The sequence below is a fragment of the Dendropsophus ebraccatus genome, unplaced genomic scaffold (assembly GCF_027789765.1).
Source record: "Dendropsophus ebraccatus isolate aDenEbr1 unplaced genomic scaffold, aDenEbr1.pat pat_scaffold_1582_ctg1, whole genome shotgun sequence".
NCBI lineage: Eukaryota > Metazoa > Chordata > Amphibia > Anura > Hylidae > Dendropsophus > Dendropsophus ebraccatus.
The window spans coordinates 9,659-32,682 of record NW_027209004.1 but is presented as its reverse complement, the minus strand read 5'-3'; the positions used below and the strand labels follow the sequence as shown (position 1 = coordinate 32,682).

General features: G+C 43.5%; 1 pseudogene; it reads left to right on the top strand.

Annotated features, from left to right (window-relative positions):
* The first annotated feature begins 463 nt into the window (after positions 1-463).
* On the top strand, positions 464-22,147 carry LOC138775376 (ankyrin repeat domain-containing protein 13B-like; annotated as a pseudogene).
* The last annotated feature ends 877 nt before the right edge of the window (positions 22,148-23,024 follow it).

The window sequence follows — 23,024 nt, the reverse complement described above, 5'->3', positions numbered from 1 at the left end:
GTTGTCTTCTATGACCGTAACGGACGATAAACGTTTTGTGTAATAGGGCCTATAACTAATATAATCTGACTATTGGAGACTTGCTAGTTTTGCAATATTCTTGAAAATAACTTGAAAGGTTGGAGCTTTTCTTAAAGTATCCGGCAACGTCTCACGGTAGGAAGGAGGTTGTCCAGTTCAAGCAGTAAGGAATAGATCTTGAGAGCGGCTTAAAGTAAAATTGTGTATATAAAGCAGTGAAGCTGTCTGTTTTGGTCCTAGCTTTATCAGAACAGTCAGGCAGTACAGGTTGGCAAGACTTCAGTGCTGGGTGACACCGCTCCGAATCTTCATTAGGATACTTGGTCTGGAATATTCCGATAACGTAGGCTGCAGCAGCTCTGCATCTGTTACTTCATAGATACGGTCCTCAGTCGTGATTGTAAGGACACATTCATGCTTTCTTTCTTATTTCCCATCACAGAAACAAATCAGGAATCCTTGGATGGAGAAGTGAGAAAACTGAGGTTATCAAACGGCTACGAGGCAAAGGTTAGAAGCATAGCCTCAGCGGTAATCTAGATGGGGAGGAGAAGACTGAAGGGAACACTCAGATGATGGATTGTTGGGAAAGAAATTGCAGTGTATCCTGATGAATGTAGCTATATGTCCTTGGGGAGAACCTATAGTCAGCGGCACAGCAGAAACCTCTCTACCGATCCCTACTTACGTTCATGCCATTAAAACAGCTGGGCCCTTAGAGGGGTTGTTCACCCAAAAATGTTTTCTTTCAATTCAACTGGTGTCAGAAAGTACCAGAGATTTGTAATTTACGTCTATTAAAAAATCTCTGGGTTTCAAGCATTTATCAGCTGCTGTGTGTCCTGCAGGAAGTGGTGTATTCTTTCCAGTCTGACACAGTGCTCTCTGCTGCCACCTCTGTCCATGTCAGGAACTGTCCAGACCAGTAGAAAATCCCCATAGAAAACCTCTCCTTCTCTCCAAACTTTAAAGAATACACCTCTTCCTGCAGGACTTACAGGAGCTGACGAGTACTGGAAGACTTGAGATTATTTAATAAAAGTAAATGACAAATATCTTGCACTTTCTTGCACCAGCTGATTTGAAAGAAAATATTTTTTGGTGAACAACCCCTTTAAAGGGGTATTCCCATCTCAAGAAGTTTATAGGATAGGGCATAACAAGCTGATCAGTGAGGAACCAACCAATAGGAACCCACATGGTATTTAGAACGAAGGTGAAAGACGAATGCACTGTTTGTTCTGTATCGGCCTTCCGAACACTGCAAAGTGCTGAGCTTGGCAATACTCAGAAACCCTATAGAGAATGAATAAGGGACTGGCTGTGCTCCATTCTTTATGGGGGCAAATTTCTTACCATTTCCCCTATATTTCTGCAGTTGGATCCCCACCAATCAGCTTGTTATTCCCAATCATATGCATAGGGGCTAATGTTTGGTTTAGGACTACCCCTTTAGTGAGGTGATTTACCAGGCACAAGTATATGTGGTACAAATAAAACACTTGTGTAATTTTTGTGCACGTCACTTTATTAGATATCCCAATAATAGTAACAGTAACCCCCTAAATGAGCTAAAGAAGATTGGTTCCTGCTCTGTCGGGACCCCTGTCCATGTGTTACATAGCATTATTATGGATGTCATGGGACACTCTGTTACTAAATAAATGTATGGTCAGACAATCTCTATTCTTCTTCCCTAGTAGATATGTTTCCCTGTCCACATGGACTCAATATTTCACTTTGAAACCGAGCGAGAAGAGTCGCATGATGCAGACCATTGAGTCACTGAGAGTCCCTGTTAAAGGAGAAGTCCGGCAAACATTTTTTATTTAAGTATTGTATTGCCTCCCAAAAGTTATATAATCCCCAACATACACTTATTATGGGAAATGCTTATAAAGGGCTTTTTTCCTGCACTTACTACTGCATCAAGGCGTCACTTCCTGGATAACATGGTGATGTCACTTCCTGGATAACATGGTGATGTCACTTCCTGGATAACATGGTGAGGTCACTTCCTGGATAACATGGTGAGGTCACTTCCTGGATAACATGCTGATGGCACTTCCTGGATAACACGGTGATGGCACTTCCTGGATAACATGGTGATGTGACGCCCACCACTCCTAGAGCTGTGCGGGCTGTGGCTGCTAGAAGAGGATGATGGCAGGGGGACACTGAGGGACACAGGGCTTTGGAGGGACACTGATCATCCCTCTGCCATCATTCTCTCCAGAAGCCACAGCCCGCATAGCTCTGGGATTCGGGTCCTGACATCACCATATTATCCAGGAAGTGACATCACCATGTTGTCCAGGATGTGACATCACCATGTTATCCAGGAAGTGACATCACCATGTTATCCAGGAAGTGACATCACCATGTTATCCAGGAAGTGACATCACCATGTTATAAAGGAAGTGACCATCACCATGTTATCCAGGAAGTGAAGCCTTGATGCAGTAGTAAGTGCAGGGAAAAAAGCACTTCATAAGCATTTCCCGTAAGTGTGTATTGTGGATTTGTATAACTTTTGGGGGGGCAATACAATACTTTAATAAAAACTTTTGCTGGACTTTAACCCTACTTTAACCTACAATGGAGTCTGTTGAATTTTTGTCATGGGGCCTATTGTTTAAGCAGAAATAGTTATTTGTGCTGCTCTATTTTTTCCATCAAATATGACAGAATCTGGGACTAAATCTCCAACAAGATGGAAACAGTGACTACAACCCGATAGAAATATTAGAGGTGAAATCATGTTACATTAGATGCAGCAAGGTCGGGTTCTTAAGAGTTTTGCATCATCATCCACCCATTAGAGTGTATGGGGTATTTTTATGACATTGGTTCTGGCTGTATGAGGCCTAGTCATATAGAGCAGGATCAGAGGCCTCAGTTTACTGACATAACTACACAACCAAAAGTATGTAAGATAATGAATTGAATAACCCCATAACTGATGGCTGATAGTCAATCATTGTATGTAAATGTGCAGAAAGATACTTGGGTTATACCTGTGTCATTCTTCCCTTAGGTATATGGGGCTTCCAATGTAGAATTAATTACTAGAACCCGCACAGAACATTTATCCGACCAGCACAAGGGAAAGAGCAAAGGTAACGTCACATCTCAGCTACTTAACTCATACTGTCCCCATAAGGCTACGTTCACATTGCATGCATGCGTACATTTGGCATATGCACCAGGAAATACCCCTGGCACCTGTTCCATGTCAGTTCATAGATCCTAGTGTCCTAGTGGTTGCCAGAGATTATACTTTTGGCATCTACCAGATAGTTATACATCAGCAATTGTTCCTGTTAAAGGGGTTGTTCACCATTTTTTTTTGTTTCAAATCAACTGGTGCGAGAAAGCGGAGGATATTTGTAATTTACTTCCATTAAAAAATCTCCAGTCTTACAGTACTTATCAGCTGCTGTGAGTCCTGCAGGAAGTGGTGTATTCTTTCCAGTCTGACACAGTGCTCTCTGCTGCCACCTCTGTCCAAAACAGGAACTGTCCAGAGCAGTAGCAAATCCCCATGGAAAACCTTTCCTGGTCTCTAGACTATAAAAAACACTTCCTGCAGGACTTACAGATATCTGGCACTTTTTGGCATCAGTTGATTTGAAAAAAAAAATTTTTTTTTTGTGAACAACCCCTTTAAGAGTCAGGTAGGCAATATGCACACAGCTCAACAATAAAAGATTGTATTACACTACAGTGACTTCTTTATACTCTTAAATTGGTATTATAGGGATTGCTAAATCTTCTGGAATAAAGTTATGTGTAATACCATTGTAGATAAAAACAAAAAACTAAATCTAGTTTCGTAATCCATTTTGATGACTAAATTATGTTATGTATTTATGGGCCTACATCAGACTAAAACTGGGAAGAACTGTGGGCAATGTCACTAGTTACATGAACAAAGGGCCCCACTGAGTATCAGTTCTGTAGTATGTATTGCAGGTCATAGCCATTTACTTCAGTGTGCACTATAAACTCTATGGGGGATATTTACTAACAAATCTAAAAACACGATTTGTAGATGTTGTAGCATAATTTCCAATCTAATATGTGTTTAGTCAAATTTATGTAAATTGCCTAATAGCATAGTAAATGTGTCTTAAAAATAATGGTCTTTTAATTAGTCTAATAAATTCACCTGGTTCGGAGCAAACGTAGCGATGCGCCAATATATGCGACTTTTTTAAAAAATTGTGCAGTTACTAAATTTAGCTAAAAAAGAATTCTGGCGCACTTTCAATCTAATTAACAACAAAAAATCTAATTCAAAAAGTCACATCTAATTTGGATAGTCTTGTCTAAAAAAGCTACATAAATTCATATTAGATTTTTTTTTTTAGCGCAAACTAGATATATTAGACTAAAAACAGGCGCAATTAGTTTGATAAATGTCCCCCTATGTTCTTTAGTCAATTGGGATTCCCAATGGTCAAACCTATCAGTCACTCCATCATGGCTTATCCAAGGATATACTCTAGATACTTCTTAGTTTTACAGATTTCAGTATTAAAGACTGGTGTCAAGCTTTTCAGGGTCTGAACACGAATGCTCTGCATTTGACTCCAGAAGTTGGATGCCGTCCTAGGAAGTCCTGGAAAACAGGGATACAGTATGTCTGTATCCATGTTTTCCTGGTAGCTGCTCTAGAACGGCATTTAACTTCTCCAGTCACCAGGAGTCTAATATAGAGGGTTCGAATTCTTAGAACCTTACAAAACCCAAACAATTCTGGAGGTCCGCTGAGCACGAGTAAAGACCAAAATGATCACATCAGAATAATTTTACTGACTTGTTCACAAAGTTCAGGCTGACCAGGTGACAAATCCTCTCCAATTATGACTTACTGGGACACGTTACTGGGAGGTGTAGTTATCCTCCCCAGACAGGACATATGTGGTGTCCCACCACTGGTGTTGCTAGTTTGAACACCCCTTGCAAAAGCCTGTGGTAATGAAGTAATGTCTAAGTTTTGCCACTAGGTGTCGCTACTATTTGTATTTGTACCTGGATATTGCACACCTATAGTGAACAAGGGGTTATTGTTTGTTTGTCTGCACACCAATGAGAGCTATTCTTCTCCTTTACCTATCTCTATCCTCCTTTCTCTTCTCCACCACCATATCCTGTAGGAAGTTGTCACATGTAGAGAGGAAGTGTAGACACACACTAGTTTGTTCATTTCTGGTTTTCGTAGAGGGAAGACACACAGATCACGCATCCCTGCTTAGTTAGCTAGGGACCTGGCTCTGCCAGGTACCACGTCCTGGACAGACCAGCTGTAGTGTACAGACACTCATGAAGGACACAGAGATTTTCTTCTTCAAAGTAACACATCTACCTAATATGCAGTGCTAAACACCTCCAGAGAGGACAAGTCAGGGATCACCCCAACCCGCAGTCGTTGAACGTCTCTAAAAGTGCAGGACAGTATCCTAAAGCAAAGGAACTGATCCGGATAGAGCCAAAGCAGCTAAGAGCCTATGTACTCTTTCTTGCAGCGCAGGTGAAACCAGATAACTTTGGACACATTGCTTAACTCAGGTAACAAAGACTGGGGCTTGTGTCATCTTGTTAGGACGGTATTCTTCTGCTCTCAAGTAGTCTACTTCTAAGTTCCGGCAGAGCACAGTACTACAGTCTCACAACCTAATGCTCTCCACTTCTCTGAACTTACTCTACCTTCTCAGCACGCAACCAAGTCAGCACTGCTATTCTACCTCTACAGTTCTCAGCGCAGATCTAGTCCAGTCAAGTCAAAAGTCTATTCTCTGCTTGTATGCTAAAGTATTCCTTCAGTAAAGAAGAGTTTATTTTACTGGTTATTGCACCAGCACCTACACACAGGCTACACCGTCCTTGGGTCATCTTCCCTTTCTGTGGGTGGCGGTACCGACAGTCCGGATGGGTCACGCCTCTCCTCCGGACCACCGTGATGAGCGCCCAAGGGACCCATCACAACCCGGCAGGTCACCGACCATTGGGGAAAGGGTATAGCCAGCCACAAAAATTAAAGGCAGGTTGTGCGTCATACCTGTGTGCTGGATCAGCACTGGCGTCACAACAGTATAACATGTGGCTGAGCTATACTCCACCGACCGACCACCAATGTAGTGGAGTCACACAGTACCATCTAACAGGTGACCAGTCGTGGCTGCTGCCACACAACAGGGCAGCCCAACACCACACACCTTCTTTACGTAGCCCCTATAAATTCCTATCAGAGTTGTGTCCGGCATGCCTCCTCTTACTGTGTGTTCCAGAATGGTTGCCTTATAGGTGATAGTGGAAAACCAAAATGTCCTCAAAAAAAAGAGCGATACAATAAATAAGTACAATCTAAGGTGATATTACAACTATAAGGTATGGTTATCCCATATTTGTATTGGGTTATTTGGTACAGTACTATGGAATATGCTTGTGCTTTATATCAGAATAAAATTGATGCATGCATGTCATTATGCCAGTGCTGCTGCCTGTGCACTAATGTGCTAAGAGGTGGCAATAGCTCCACCTGCAGGCTGTTCTGAGGTGCTACACCCATAAATTCTAAGAAAGCATTCCCTCCAGGAGGAAGAAAAAAAGATGACTGCTATCCAGAAACCTATAATAAAATAACATTAGAATGGAATACACCAGACCCTAAAATGCATCCTTTCTATCATCATTATTTCTCTAAACCTGATCCCTTCACTGTCTCCCCATGTGCAGCCTTACCCGTACCACACTATTCGGTATAAGAGATAGCTGGACTTTGAACCTTTAGGGGGAATCAGGCTGGAAATGCACACAGCAGTTTGTGCCAAAACCAGAAGTGGATTCAAATGGGAGATCTCCTACTTCTCTCTTCTGTTGATTCCTCTTCTGGTTTTGGTACACTTGTTGGTCTTAAAGGGGTACTCCGGCGAAAAATTTTTTCTTTCAAATCCACTGGTTTCCGAAAGTTATATAGATTTGTACTTAACTTCTATATAAAAATCTCAAGTCTTCCCATACCTATCAGCTGCTGCATACCCTGTAGGAAGTGGTGTATTCTTTCAGTCTGACTCTGCTGACACCTCTGTCCATGTCAGGAACTGTCCAGAGCAGGAAAGGTTTTCTATGGGGATTTGCTGCTGCTCTGGACAGTTCCTGACATGGACAGAGGTGACAGCAGAGAGCACTGTGTCAGACTGGAAAGAATACACCACTTACTGCAGGGCAAACAGCAGCTAATAAGTACTGGTAGACTTGAGATTTTTAAAATAGAAGTGAATTACAAATCAATATAACCTTCTGAAACCAGTTGGTTCGAAAGAAAAAGATTTTTGATGGATAACCCCTTAAAAGGGTCATTTATAAAAACTTACGACATGTCACAGAGACACGTCAAAAGTTTTGATTGGTCCTGGTCTGAGTGTAGAGATCCGTACTGATCGGGAGAACGAGCCGGGAGAAAACCACCCTGCAGTGCATCCACTGTCCGCTCTGATATCAGTCGGGCTCCATAGACTTACATTATGAACCTGACTCTTTCTATGTAACACAGAGCAGGAGTGGATCTCGCTGCAGCACGGATCCGCAGAGAAGAATGGCAGAAAATCCCCAAATACAGGTTCGCAACGTACAAAATACAAAATTCTTAAACTAAACAATGGAAGTTTAAAATTGTTATATACAAGTCACTAACCCATAATATTTAAAGGGGAACTATCGGCAGGTTAGACGAATCTAACCTGCTGCTATGTCCCTATTGCACAGGAGACGCTGAGGAGGAAGGTATGTGTCTTACCTTTTCTTTGGTGCCATTGCCATTCCGGTGCAGTTAGTCTTTTGCTCCACTGTCCAATAAGACCATTAGGAGCACTGCCTGCCTCCATAGTGGGGTGTTTACCCCCTGTGTGGAGGAGCTGCTAGTCACTTGCCAGATGGTTAGGTGTGGCGCCAATTCTATGGTGGTTAGCTAAGATAGAGCCTTGCCGGTGGTATTGTGTGGTGTTCCCAGTGCCGGTTGTGCACACAGGTATGGTGGCACACCGGCTTTTATTTAAATGGGTTGGCTTTACCTTGTTCCCCTGTGGACAGTGATCTTCCGGGTTGTTGCGGGGTCCCTTGGGTACTTATCACGGTGGTCTGGAGTGGAATAGGGACCCACCCGGACTATTGGTCCTGCAACCCAAAGGGGGGATAACCCAAGGAAGGTGTGTGGGCTGTGTCAGTGCTTGACAAGAAATCCCAGAGTAGAGAGAATACTTGTGCTTGTGTTTTTGTTTTTTTTTTTTAGATTTTCAACACTTTATTATCGTATAGCATAAACATACAAAATATTCTATAAAAACAATGAAGGACATATTTAGTAAATACATATATCTCTTAAACCAAAGAAAAAGGAGGTAGTGGACAAGGAAGACCAGTACCACACCATAATTACTATGTTGTCATCCTATAGTGTTTAAATCATCTCCATAAGTACCATCATCTTTAAAGTACAGGCTTTTACGAAGGATGTAACCAATAGCAACACATGTGGTGGGACACCACTATAGCTTTCCTCATCCACATATGAATATTTCTTCAGGCATAATCTGAATATAATGTGACAGTCCTCAGAAGAAATAATCATGTATTTTAGTCACAGTCTATGGGAGAAGAACAGCCAGTTCCATCCTGATTTGTGCCATTACTTCTCCATTTTCCTTCCAGGTAGTAAAACGCCTCTACAGTCATTCCTGGGGATAGCTGAGCAGCACGTAGGACCAAACAATGGGGTGAGTGTTATTGTGTGATTGCTGTAGCCTTGATAGCAACGGCTTCTTTCCCTGCCTCCTCTGGGGGACTGGACTTAAAGGGATTGTATTAGCTGTCTCTGTGAAATAAGGATTTACTGCAAATCAATAGCTGGTGTGGCAGAATTTGCTCATGGCCGCCTTCTGTCTGATGCTTATCAATAATTGTATCCTGAAGACCTAGAATTACCTCCAGAAGATAGAGACGTTGCTGCTACATTTACAGGTGGATTGATGGGTGGCAAAGGAACAAGCACGCTGCCTTCTCTCTCTTCTTTTATGTTTATTGACCTGAAAGGAAAAAAAAATATTGGGCAAAAAAGAAAATGTCTATAGACAAAGTCTGTTACCAAACCTTTATAGATTTTCTATGGAATATTCATAATGTTTTAGTATCATTTAGCAGCTTTTTATAGTACAGCTATAATGGGCCTATGAAAAGGCCTCATAAGCATTAAAGGTTTTTTTTCTTTCAGATCAACTGGTTTTTTTTAAGTTATATAGATTTGTAATTTACTTTTATTTAAAAATCTCAAGTTTTCTCATACTCATCAGCTGCTGCATGTCCTGCAGGAAGTAGTGTATTCTTTCCAGTCTAACACAGTGCTCTCTGCTGCCACCTCTGTCCTCGTCAGGAATTGTCTAAAGCAGAGGTGGCAGCAGAGGGCACCGTGTCAGACTGGAAAGAATATACCACTTCCTGCAGGACATACAGCAGTTGATAAGTACTGGAAGAATTGAGATTTTTAAATAGGAATAAATTACAAATTTATATAACTTTCTGACACCAGTTGATTTGAGAGAAAATGTTTTTCGATGGATAACCCCTTTAATGTCTATAGGGTCGTTTCATAAGCCTATTATAGAAACTAGAAGAAGACCACTGGGTCCATCTAGTCTGCCCTTTTAGGCTGCCCGAGTGATCGCTAGATCGTCCGGGCAGCCCATAAAAGATAGCGGCAGTCTGCTGCCGCTGCTCCTATTCCACGGTACACAAGTACACAAGACGATTATCGCCTCTAGCAGCTGATATCGGCCGATAATCGTTTTGTGTAATAGGGCCTTTAAATTTAGGCCTAGTGGTGAAAATGAAAGCCTGTCCAGGCATGATGGGAATTATAGTTTTGCAACAGCTGGAGGGCCTGAGGTTCTCCATCCCTGTCTGAAATGTCACATCCTTCAGTATTAGGAGAAGATCCATTCGCCTTCGTTTGTCGGCCTCGGCTTTGAGTAACACATCATGGAACGCCTACCCCTAAACTGAAATACAATGTGCTTTTCATAACAACATTCAGGGATTTAATTGTAGAGATGCCTGGCAAACGTCCACTGCCATCCGCTGATCCCGTGCCAGCCTACTGTGCCGCTGACAGAGTTCTATGGTGAATCATGTTGAAAAGTATTTAATCGTATATGAAAAAATATAATTGACTTGATAGTGCCAATCTATGTGTTTGCCAATATAGCTCTGACTTCTCTCACAGTGAGTTGTCAGAAATAACAAACCCGCTTAAGTGACAGGATAAGAAAATTACCCATCACCTCAGACGTCTCAGAGATGGCAGCTCGCTTGTACCATTATTTTTCTCATTTTCATAAACATATGCTGCATCAATATGCCTTCTGTCTCAGGGAATCGCAATTCTAGTACACAGCAGCCCGAGGAGAAGAGGATTATGTCGTTAGGGGTTTGTATTCATTTATGAAGGGCGAGTGGAGGGAGCTATGATATATAGAGAGGAGAGGGAACCCCGGAGAAGATATCAAGACTGCCATATTGCCTGATCTGTTCTTAACAGCATTTAGTAGCATGCTTTACAGCAAGACTCATGGATATAGACAACAATAAACAGACTATGCTCCGTTAAGATAAATGTGAAGCATTATTGAGCGTACTCTGTGACCTTTGAAGAGGTCATTCCACAGGGAGCAGCTATTGTCTCCATCTACTGGTGTCACATGACGCTGCAATGCTGCACAGATCACTTTACAGCAGCCTCCGTTTATCACCACAGACACAACAGGAAGTCTCAGCTTAGTTTTAGCCGCAGTAGTGAGAATGAAATCTGCAAGATCTCACAATTTTATAATATAGATAGAAAATGGAAAATTGGAATAAAAGTCACCAAAATTCTTAAAAAATATGTTTAACATAAAAATATTATTTATACAATAAGTCATTTTCTAAAGAGACATTCCCTTTAAAGTCTGAAAAATTTCAAAATTTGCCAGCAGACAGGGGAGAACATAATAAACAAGGGTTACTTACGCTGCGTTTACACGGAACGATAGCGATAACGATTGAATTCGAACGATAATCCTACGTGTAAGCGCAAGGAACGATCAAGCGACGAGCGAGAAATCGTTCATTTTGATCTTTGAACATGTTCTCAAATCGTCGTTGGTCGTTCGCAAAAAATTCGCAGATCGTTCCGTGTAAATAGTCATTCACCTATTTAACCTATGTGTGAGATAGGCTTAAGCGATCGCAAAACGATTGCAAAACGATTTTTCCATACAATATATCGTTCCGTCTAAACGCTGATCGTTATAAAAAAACGTTACTTCGAAATCGTTAATCGTACGATCGGGCGAATTATCGCTCTGTGTAAACGCAGCATTACTTCTTCCCATGCCCCCAATGTACTGCATTACCGGCCCAACCCGGCTGATAGATTGCCCCATCTGCTAATCAGTGACTGCAGTGATGCCCCGCCCCAGTCACTGATTGGCTGAGAGGGCAGTACATCAGCTGAGTTGTGACGTCGTTGGAGCCGGGATGCCGGAGCCTGGGCGAGGGAGTCCCGGAGGGGCAAGACATCGCTTTGGGAGAGGTAAGTTAAAGGAGAAGGCTATCAGACTTTCGGGAAGGGGGGAGGATAAAAGAAATAACATGCTCTCCCCTCCCCGGCTCCAGCGCTGATGGCAGTACACCATCTATCAGGTCGCGCTTTATGGTCTGAGTGGGGCCCTAGTCGGGATGTGTCTGGTCCGCTCAGTCAGTCAGTGGCCGAGGCGGGACTCCTGCCTGCTGGAAATTTTTAAATATTGCTAGACTTCTCCTTTAAAGAGGAGAAAGATGCATATATAGAACATGCCCTGTATAACAGCTAATACATCTACGGAGACATTGATCAAACATGGTGTAAAGTGAAACTGGCTCAGTCGCCCCTAGCAACCAATCAGATTCCACCTTTCATTCCTCACAGACTTTGGAAAATGAAAGGTGGAATCTGATTGGTTGCTAGGGGCAACTGAGCCAAAGTCTGTGAGGAATGAAAGGTGGAATCTGATTGGTTGCTAGGGGCGACTGAGCCAGTTTCACTTTACACCATGTTTGATAAATCTTCCCCCTAGTTAATTGGTCTTTAACCTTTTAACAAACAAACAAACATAAGGCAGTATAATAAACATGGTAATACATTTACATAGAGAGAAATGCCTCTTTTTGTAGTGACACAGTTCACTACTTGACTTCTACTTTATCAGTTGCTTTTCCTGGGTCCAAACTGCTTTCAGTACTCAGATACCCCCAGGACTTAATAGTAGGGCATATAAGAATTACCAGTATGTCGCAAAAAAAACATACAAGCAAGTACATGTAAATTTTGGAATGTAATAATTAGTTTAGCAAGAATGATGGTGCAAATGAATAATAATGATAGCAGCCCGGAATGAAACCGAGAATGATAAAACACAGAAATACAGGAACTGGCCCTAATTCTCCCTAATCTTACCCTACATGTTTCCCTAAACTGTAAACTAACATTACATGACTAAACCTACCGCTCCTGCAATATGCCTGTGATTGCCCTAGACTGTAAACTATACCCAGATGAACAAAAAACATGGCACTGGGACCAACAGGAACACAATCTGAGCAAACCTGAAACACAGACACTTGCACATACAAATATTAGGATAACATAAGTAGGAATCAAGAAATACTCAAGGAACTTGGAAAAAGGAAGTTCTGTACTCAGCATATGCTATAATCCACAGAGAGTGTATTGGCCATGGATGATTGTGTGTGTGCAGATATGGGAGTCGTCATAGTGGTAGGCTCCACCCACTCATTCAGGAGTGGGTGGAGCCTGTAGAGGGAAGAACTGATGAAAAATATTATATATTGTGACAATCTGGGGGTTACTCACTCGCTGGGATCGCCATCTCCTGGGCCTGAGACGGTTGGCACATCACAAATTGCAGTCCAGTCAGTGCTGTATGCTTTATACGGACCTCAGTCAGCTTTATTTATCCGTTCAAAAAAACACAAGACATAGGCAACACTGCCAATAAAATAAAACCTAGGCCGTCTAGCCACTGACTAACACCACAGCTTCCCTAGCTGTCACTTATGAGCCTAATGCTCAATATCACCAGCTCCACTGGTCTCACCCAGACTTCTTGTCTGCAGCTCCCACAGGCCTAGTGCTGCCTGTTCTCCCACACTGGGAGTCTTCACCTGGGAAGCTCTGGAGTCTCTAATAGAGCTCCACCAGGTGGTTTCAGAGCCTCATTAGCTCTAGGGCTGGAGTGGAGTATCTGGAACAGGAGCTCCACCTGAACTCCAATTCCCACTCCAGAGGCATAGAACTGCCTCTTACAGCCCCACCATGCCACATATCCTCCCCCCCTGACAAAGGCCATAGGACTTGTCACTTTATTAACACCCCCTCCTGGGTCAAAGGTCCTACATTGGGGTAAGATGTGACACCATTCATGCCTCATTTTCTTTTTCTGGGGACACACATCACACTTTTCATGAGGTTTTTGTTTCCCCCGCATTTTCCATAACACAGAACCACCGTACCCCACTTTCTCACTTTGCCGTTCATTTCTTTCATGACCACGTCCATAAGTGGAGACATGCATCGGACGGCTGTACTGAGAACCACTCTCAGCGTGCACACAGTCCTTGTTCTCATATGTAATTTGGGTTCCCTTATTGGTAACATCCAGGCTGTTCCCCTTGGCAACATGAAACCTCTCACTTCCAGCTACATTGGAGGGGACTGTATGAGTGACACTCGGCTCAGACATTGACTGACAGTTCTCACTACCTCTCACTTCAGACAGGGCAACATACAGACTGCATTCACTTTCAGTCTCCAAAGTGAAAGTCTTCATATCAGCTCCTTCATGCACATCTGTGTACTGAGGACATGATTCCTCCAAAGTTACCTCTTCATTATTCACATCAGCCTCAGTAACTTCAAGACTCCCTGTAAGAGGTAATGTGTGAGCCAACACAAGCTCTTCATCCTGACCTTCTCTGGCCACCATCTCATCATCTGCTACTTGAGGCATGTTCACATTAGTCACAGGAACAGCTTCTGGGACCTGACAAAGAAGAGATTCTATAACAATAAGCGGTGGCTGTTCTACTACTGTGTGACCACCACTAACATCACTGGATGCTGCTACTGTGTGACCCTCACTAACATCACTGGATGCTGCTACTGTGTGACCCTCACTAACATCACTGGATGCTACTGTGTGACACCACTAACCTCACTGGATGCTGCTACTGTGTGACCCTCACTAACCCTACTGGATGCACCACTCAGGTCTATCTGGCTCTGCATTGTAACACGGTCACCCACACCAGGCTTACTGTCATAGACACAGGGGGCGCTCTCAGACAAACCACGTGCATACGGCTTCCTACCAGGCCGAGCACATCTGGCTATCTCCATGCAACATTTCAGTCTACAACCATATTCACACTGGTCACTTTTTCCCCTTCTTTTATTTCGGAGATACCTATTGGGCACAGCACAGCTGTTGTAGGAACATAGTTTAGGTGTGAGAATACACAACACATTTTCACTATGTTTCCTCACCCCATGCATTCTCACTGCATCACTTTGGGAAAAACGCGCCCCACAAACCCAGCATACATACCGCTTACTGCCACAGTCACTTCTCACATGCTGTTTGACTTTGTAGGTCACTCTCTTGGCATAATATGAACCCATGGGCTTGTGAGTCTGCTTACCCTCCTTGTTATCTTCAGCAGATATTTGGTTGCCACTAGCAACCACATTGGCCTCACTTGACTCAGTAAAGGCCACCAAACTCTCTGTATTGCTTTCAACCACAGCACATGCATCCCATGCAATACTCTGGTCCTTACACACCATGACCTCTAGGGGCAGCACTGCACCTTCATCACATGCAATCATCTGGTCATTATACACCATGACCTCTAGGGGCACACTAGAGCTAATCCCCTCTGCTGCTTTTTCTGCTTTAGAGGTTAGTTCACACTCTGCATTCACTGGAACTAACGCTGTAGTACACCCATCATTTACCTGCTTAGGTTGTGGGACATAGTTATGGGTTAAATGCATGTTAGGCAGCAAATCTGACATTACCTTACTGCTATCACATAACTGCGGGGTGACCTTACTGCTATCACATAACTGCTGGGTGACATTTTCAATACACATTGCATGCAATACATTATCATTAAGTTCATCTGACTTTTCAAGTCCATGTTCAGACTGTGCAATAATCTCATCAGACATCAGGATGGTCTTGTCAGCCACAGGATTCTTTTCCTCACTTGGTAGCATTGCTGAACATTTGGACTTATTTTGGTCACAGTTCACACAGTAAGACAGTGAGGCTCCACCCACTGGTAACTCTGGGACGTGTGTATATGGTTCTCCTGGCTCCTCCCCTTAGGCAGTGGTACAGCACACTTTACTGGGGACTCTCCCTCCCACAACTGCCAGAAATAAGGAAAGTCTCTGCCAAGTATGAACTCCACCTCAAGCTCCGCACAGACCTCCAGCACATGATTTACTGTCCCATAACAGGTTTTAAAGTCAATTAGAATAGTCTTACCATACACCTCTGGTCGACTCTTCACAAACAGTATAATATCCGGGTGGACCCTGGATACCTCCTGGCGACAATCCAGGTCAACCAGCAGTGGGATGCCACCCACCAGCAATTCACAGGTTTTTGGTTTAAATTTCTCTGATCTCCTGACCAGAGGACAATAAGATGCACAGACACCCACTCCCATGCACCTCCAACATGGCTCCCTCTGCTCAGTGACGGCCACTTGCTGGTGTGGTTGGTTGCTCCTAGCAACATCATCATGGCGCCTCTGCAAAAGTGACTTTTTAACACTTGGGCACTGGGCAAAAGCACATCCAACTATACAACAGTCCATTCTCATACATCTCAAGCCTGGCTCTGGCTGGTGGGCTTTAGGGACGGCACCCTCACGCTTTTTATCTGGGGAATCAGACCAGGATGCACCTGGGACCTTGGTACAGCAACCACTGGGCTTGGACCCCTGTGCTTTCTGGTTAGCAGCCCCCTGCAGTGCAGTGCGGGGTGTAGCAGTACATGCACTTTGTACAGGAGCTTGCTTATCTAATGTCCTTTGCAGTTGGGCCTCAACAGCCTCCCGCTCTGCTTCAAACTGCGCAAGGTTATAACCCATCTGTTTAGCCATGTCTTCACGGCGCTGTATGTCCCATATGCGTCTGACATAGTCCTCTGCTAGACCCATGGCAACCATATTCTTTATGCAGCAGAAACACCAGCTTCAAACATAAGCAATACTGGCCTTATCCAGACAAGACAGTCTCTGTATGTCTCTCTCCACAGCAACACAGTCTCTGTATGTCTCTCTCCACAGAGACTCAATCTCTGTAAGGCTTCAGGCTCTTTAAATTCAGCCACAAACTTCATGTGCCATTTTTCTGCCCACAGCAATCCTCCACCATATGTGACAATCTGGGGGTTACTCACTCGCTGGGATCGCCATCTCCTGGGCCTGAGACGGTTGGCACATCACAAATTGCAGTCCAGTCAGTGCTGTAGGCTTTATACTGACCTCAGTCAGCTTTATTTATCCGTTCAAAAACACAAGACATAGGCAACACTGCCAATAAAATAAAACCTAGGCCGTCTAGCCACAGACTAACACCACAGCTTCCCTAGCTGTCACTTATGAGCCTAATGCTCAATATCACCAGCTCCACTGGTCTCACCCAGACTTCTTGTCTGCAGCTCCCACAGGCCTAGCACTGCCTGTGTTCTCCCACACTGGGAGCCATCACCTGGGAGCCATCACCTGGGAAGCTCTGGAGTCTCTAATAGAGCTCCACCAGGTGGTTTCAGAGCCTCATTAGCTCTAGGGCTGGAGTGGAGTACCTGGACCAGGAGCTCCACCTGAACTCCAATTCCCACTCCAGAGGCATAGAACTGCCTCTTACAGCCCCACCATGCCACAATATATATATATATATATATATATATATATATATATATATGGGTTATATAAGTAATGCTGCTCCTCATGTATTCACACAATGGCTTATTCTGAAAAGATTTTTGAATGGTTTAAAACTGTTGATTATTTTAAAATATTTTTTGTTTCTTTCTTTCTTTTAGCAGACATTGATCACCCAGACTTTTAGCCAGACTAACCCAACAGCCATCACTCCAGATGAATACTTTGACCCTAATTTTGAATTAGGACAACGGGATATGGGGCGACCCATGGAACTTACTACCAAAACTCAGAAGTAAGTAACCTAAATTAGCTATTTATAGAATTAAAACCATATTTCTAAACTGATAGCTAGAACTTGAAGGTTGCTCATAGACTTGGGGGATGTAATAGACATACACAATGGTTATTTAATAGACATTTGATTAATATAATGGATGTGTTTGTTACTATTTACACACATAGCATCTCTCCCGAATATTGATGAATCTGGCAGAGGCTTACAACGTCCCCAATGCTGAGTGATAAAAAATGCTGAAGAGGATCTGTCAGCAGTATAACATGCTCAGAGCTGCAGACATAGGCAGATAGCTGATAGGGAGACAAAAACATGTGATACCGGTCTCTTAGATGATGGCTGTTGCTATAAAATTGTGTTTTCTGCTCAAGTGTTATAGAAGTTGAGCTGAGCTGCAGCATGCATGCCTCCTGCCTCTTCCACCCTCCCCTACTTGATTTTCTATGCTGAGCTCTGTACAAGTAGTCAAGAGAGGAGTGGGGGAGGGGGAAGGCATGCATGCTGCAAACTGGCAACTCTTCCTTGACACTTAAGCTCACACTTGGTGAAATCTTGAAGCTCCACCAAAAAAAGTGTCTGGGGCTTCATAAATGTGGTGTTAAACCCAAATTCTTTACTTTCCAATGTATGAACACGAAAAAAATCATTTGAATTAAATTGTGTGCAACCAATGGAGGCCAAAGGGCTGAGAGACCAATCATACATTTATGGAAACATTTCTCATGTATTAACAAACTGATATAGAACACCAAGAAGATGGAAAGGTCCCAAGTTCTGACAGTCGTCCAAGAGAGATTACTATTGGCCTAAGAACATGTAGCTGACAGCTATTGAAATTGCATGACCACCTTAGGATGTGGATTAAAGCGAATGTGCCACCAGCTTCATCGCTTTGGGCTGGGATGTTGGTGGTATGATCCTTTTTTGAACCATCGCCTGGTTCCCACACGGCGCCAGTCTATTCCCGAGCAGCGGCCCGACATGAAGCACTGGGGGTGGGCCTGTGGCGAAACCCCCTCCCTTCATTAGAATCAGTGGAGCCGCGCCAAAGGTGGAGGTCAGACCGCCACACTGGGGGCTGGTGGGCCTGCCCCCAGTGCTTTATGCCGGGCCGGTGGTCAGCAATAGACTTGGGCGGTGTGCGGGAACCAAGTGGCGGTTCAAAAAAAAAAAAAGCCCCGGCATCCTCATGCCAGACTGTCGATGTAAAAATCCCAAAGCGATGTAGCTGGTGGCACATTCACTTTAAGTTCTCCCTTTAATATTTACAAGTTTGTCTCTTATTTTCCACATTCAGGTTTAAAGCCAAACTTTGGTTGTGTGAAGACCACCCGTTATCTTTGTCAGAACAGGTGGCACCAATCATTGACCTCATGGCAATAAGCAATGCACTTTTTGCAAAACTTCGTGATTTTATCACTCTCAGGCTACCCCCGGGATTCCCTGTCAAAATCGGTGAGTTATATTTATTATGTTTTTGTTTTTAATTTTTTATTTTTTAAACTCAGAAATGAATTGACTTCATCGATAAATGCAAAAACTGCTATGTTAGTTAAAAAATATAATAAAATCAAGTAACGTAACGTCTGTAAATGCTTATGAGACATTTTTGCAAACTACTTGTAGGTAATGCTATTATTTATATTATCTTTTCCCCCCCCTAGAAATTCCCATTTTTCACATTTTGAATGCACGCATCACTTTTGGAAACCTGAACGGATGTGATGAGCCAGTGTCATCCCTTCGTCAAAGTCCCAGCAGCGAGGCCCCCTCCCCGAGCAGCGACTCCTGCAGTGTTAGCAGCACCAGCTCTATAAGTATGATGCCACAGCAGGGGGAGACGGGACAGAGGGACCACAACAGTATGTGTCAGACCTCAGCACTGGGGCAGAGGAGGTCCTGGGTAGGAGTGACTAGAGAGAGGATCACCATTAGCTATGCCTCATGTCACCCATGGATTCTAGATGGGGAGATAGCATGATCCACCAACATTTCAGATGGCTCAGCCAGGCCTCCACCTTCACTGCTTTGCCTGAATACACATACAGGATTGGCTGCTTTCGTGCCAGTGTTGTGTTTGCAATGGTAGTCAGGTATCTTAGATGGTATGTTAACATCAGCTTAACTTCGGCGTTGTATTCCTTATCTGTATATTCTTTACTTTTGTTATGTGCAGCTTCTGGACGTGGCTGTGAGATGGATCAGTCTTTGTTTGAAGCCCCCCGAGGTTACAGCATGGTGGGCAGTTACCGTGAGAGTATGCGCGAGGAAGAGGATGACCTACTTCAGTTTGCTATCCAGCAGAGTCTACTAGAGGCTGGTAGTGAATATGACCAGGTAATACAAGGCCATAGACCCCTCCTCCCCCTTTCAAGATGTTTGCAATATTGCTTGCAGGTGTTTTGGTTCACATACTGAATACTAATGTTACACCACAATGACAAAAGTAAGACGGGAAAACAGACAAAGAATCGGGGAATCACAGTCAGCACCAACACTTTCCATTGTATAGTCACAGAGTTAAATGGGTATTCCCATCTCCCCCCCACAGCCAAACCCAATCTGCTTACAATGGCCAAAGGTGGGACCTGCGTCTATCAGATATTTATAGGGTTATCCTTTGGAGATGTCATTTATGTTGGACATTCTGTCTACCTGCAGTCACACTAGGTGGTGTTTAGGACCTCACTTCCTACAGTATGTCTCCCTTTAAATAGCTTTGTGTAAAAGTGACCTCCTATGATGTAATGTGCTCCCTCACTCCCGCCAATCCAGTTTCCGGGTCCCTGGCCACTGCCTGGTCTGAGTCGGGACCTGGGTTGTGACGTGTGATGTCTGCTTTGCCAGTCAGTGGCCGAGGAGGGACCTCACTGCGGCTGCTGAGTGGCTGAGTGGAGCTGTCCTCAGACCAGGACCGTAACCCGGAGCAGAGGACAGCGGACCCAGGGAAGTAGGTGCATGACGTTATGTTCAGCCATCTCCTCCGCCGGCTCTTTAAAAAAAAAAAAGAAGTCTGAGCCCAGACTTCTCCTTTAGGGTATAAACCCACACACCGTATACGCAGCAGATACGCAGCAAAATACGCAGCAGATACGCAGCAGATCTGCAGCAGATTTGATGCTGTGTTCAGTTATTTAGATCTAATCTGCTGCGTAAATACGCTGCGTATACGGTGTGTGTGTGTGTTTGTACCCAAAAGTGGTTATCCAGCATTAGAAAAACATGGCCACTTTCTTCCAGAGACAGCATCGCTCTTGTCTCCAGGTCAGGTGTGGTTTGCAATTAGGCTCCATTCACTTCGATAGATCTGGAATGGGAAAACCTGCACCCAAACTGGAGACAAGAGCAGTCTTGTCTCTGGAACAAAGTGGCCATGTTTTTCTAACATCTATGAGCTATAAGTACACCCCAAATCTAATGATTTCTTTACACTGATTTTACAGGTAACAATTTGGGAAGCTCTTACAAACAGCAAACCAGGAACACATCCAATGTCAAATGAAGGCCGGAAAGGAGAAAGGTTTGTAAAGCATAGATACAGCACAAAGTCAAAGTCTGTACCTGAACTGGGCTATTCACTATGTGGACAAGTGACTATGAATCTGCTTAGCGTTTTGTTTTTAAGCATTACGCCACTAAAATCCTACAAATTCAGGTAGGACTGTAGTTAACCCCAACATCACACTGCCACATGTGACATAGCAGTCCAGGAGCGGTAAGGAGTTGTCCTTGATCGTCACACCGTAGCTGTTTTTGCTGTCAGCAGGTTAGATACTTCCACCCCAAGCTGGCAGTGGTGGATGGGTGCACTGGAGGAGGGGCTTAACTCCTCCCCCAGTGCACCAAAATAACCTAATATAAGGATTAAACTGAATATCTTGGAAACGGCACGGAGTATAAAGATAAGAAAATTATAGTAGGCAATTTAAGTACTCAGCATTATAAAGCATTTGGTTTTCTTACATTTTGCTTGCTACGTTGTTGCAGAACCCCCCAGCACACACAGCGATGCAGCCCCCCACACACCGTCTCCAGCAACGCATTCACCACTTACCAAGAGCAGCTGCGAATAGCCATGGAGCTCTCGGCCAAGGAGCTGGAAGAGGAGGAGAAGCTGAAGCAGCAAGAAGAAGAAGAGCTGGAAAGAATTCTACAGCTCTCCCTTACTGAAAAATAGCAGAGCATCAACTTTACCAGACAGGCACCCAGGACGTCTACTCAACCTGCCTAAGGGCTCACTTGGGAAGCCACAGATATAGACATGCGTCTGAGAAAGATTCATCGGACGGAGATATGGGTGCAGGTGGAGCTTCCTGTTACACACAATGCATTGCAACATGAGCCAGCGGACAGGGGTCACACACCACTGTAGCCTTTTGTTGACATATTTCCTATTCTTTCAAATATAGGAAATGTCAAGTCAACTGAAGGAAGTGAACAGAACTTGCAGGCACTGAGCACAAGCTCAAGTGTGGATGCAGATCACCCATCCAAGCTACCTTGGATAGGTTATCCTCTTTGCTACTGGAGCAACCATGATAATGCTGATAGGTTGGTGAATTGCAGGCTCTTCGACGGTAAACTGGTTAACATTCACAATATGGTACCTCCACAGATCTCCGGTGACAGATACCCAGCGGGGGATGGACTTTATGTAACCCTGGCCTCCATATAGGGCTGTAGTGGATGTGATGAATTTTGAATTCTCTTTGGGTTGTGTGCGCAATATATGTTAATTCTTTGATTATCGGGCTCAGTTCTATATGTAAGTGGTTACAATTATGACAAGAAGTATATTAAATGTTTAAAAGTCTCGGAAAGAGAGGACAAAGAGGAGTTTAGCTTCTCTTTCTTCCGTTCCCCACAAAGGAGGCCATATTGTTGGATAATGTACTACAGATCCCACAGGAAACAACAAATTGGGCTTTCCTTTCATGCAAAATTTCAATTCAATGTTTGATGTAAATTAAAATGGTAATAAAGGAACTTTCCCAAAATGACCAGCCTTTTTTTTTCTTATTCTTAAATCGGAAATAAAGGTCTTCCCAAACAACTAAGTCTGTGTTCACATCTGCTAAGCAGCCTACATTTGGGTATGTCCAGAACGAAGAAAAAGTTCTTGTGCACTAACTCAGTCAGTTTATTCACATGAACATAGGCTTGTATGGGGAAGGGAGGTGAGCGCAGCTACGTCCAAGGCAAAAGGCTGTTTCGTGCACAAGGCATGCACTTCTTCCGGCCAGGGATATATTTGGGTATACGTTACCCCAATGGCAGAAAATATACCAATGTATAGTACAGTGTTTCAGTGCCAAGTGTATTTTTTTTTAAAAAAGTGGTCAGCCTTTTTTAGTTTCCCCCAAGAAATGTTTATGCATTTAGAAATGGATCAAACATAGCCACTAAAAGACTACTGTATGTACAGAACATTGAACTCAATGCATGAGTATGCCATGGTGTGTATTTGTGTGTGTATATATATATATATATATATACTATATATATATATATATATATATACACAGTGGTACCTTGGTTTAAGAGTAACTTGGTGTAAGAGCGTTTTGGTTTAAGAGCTCACAGTTTTTCAAAATTGTGACTTGGTTTAAGAGCATTGCTTTGGTTTAAGAGCTCCCTGTACTGGGTGGGA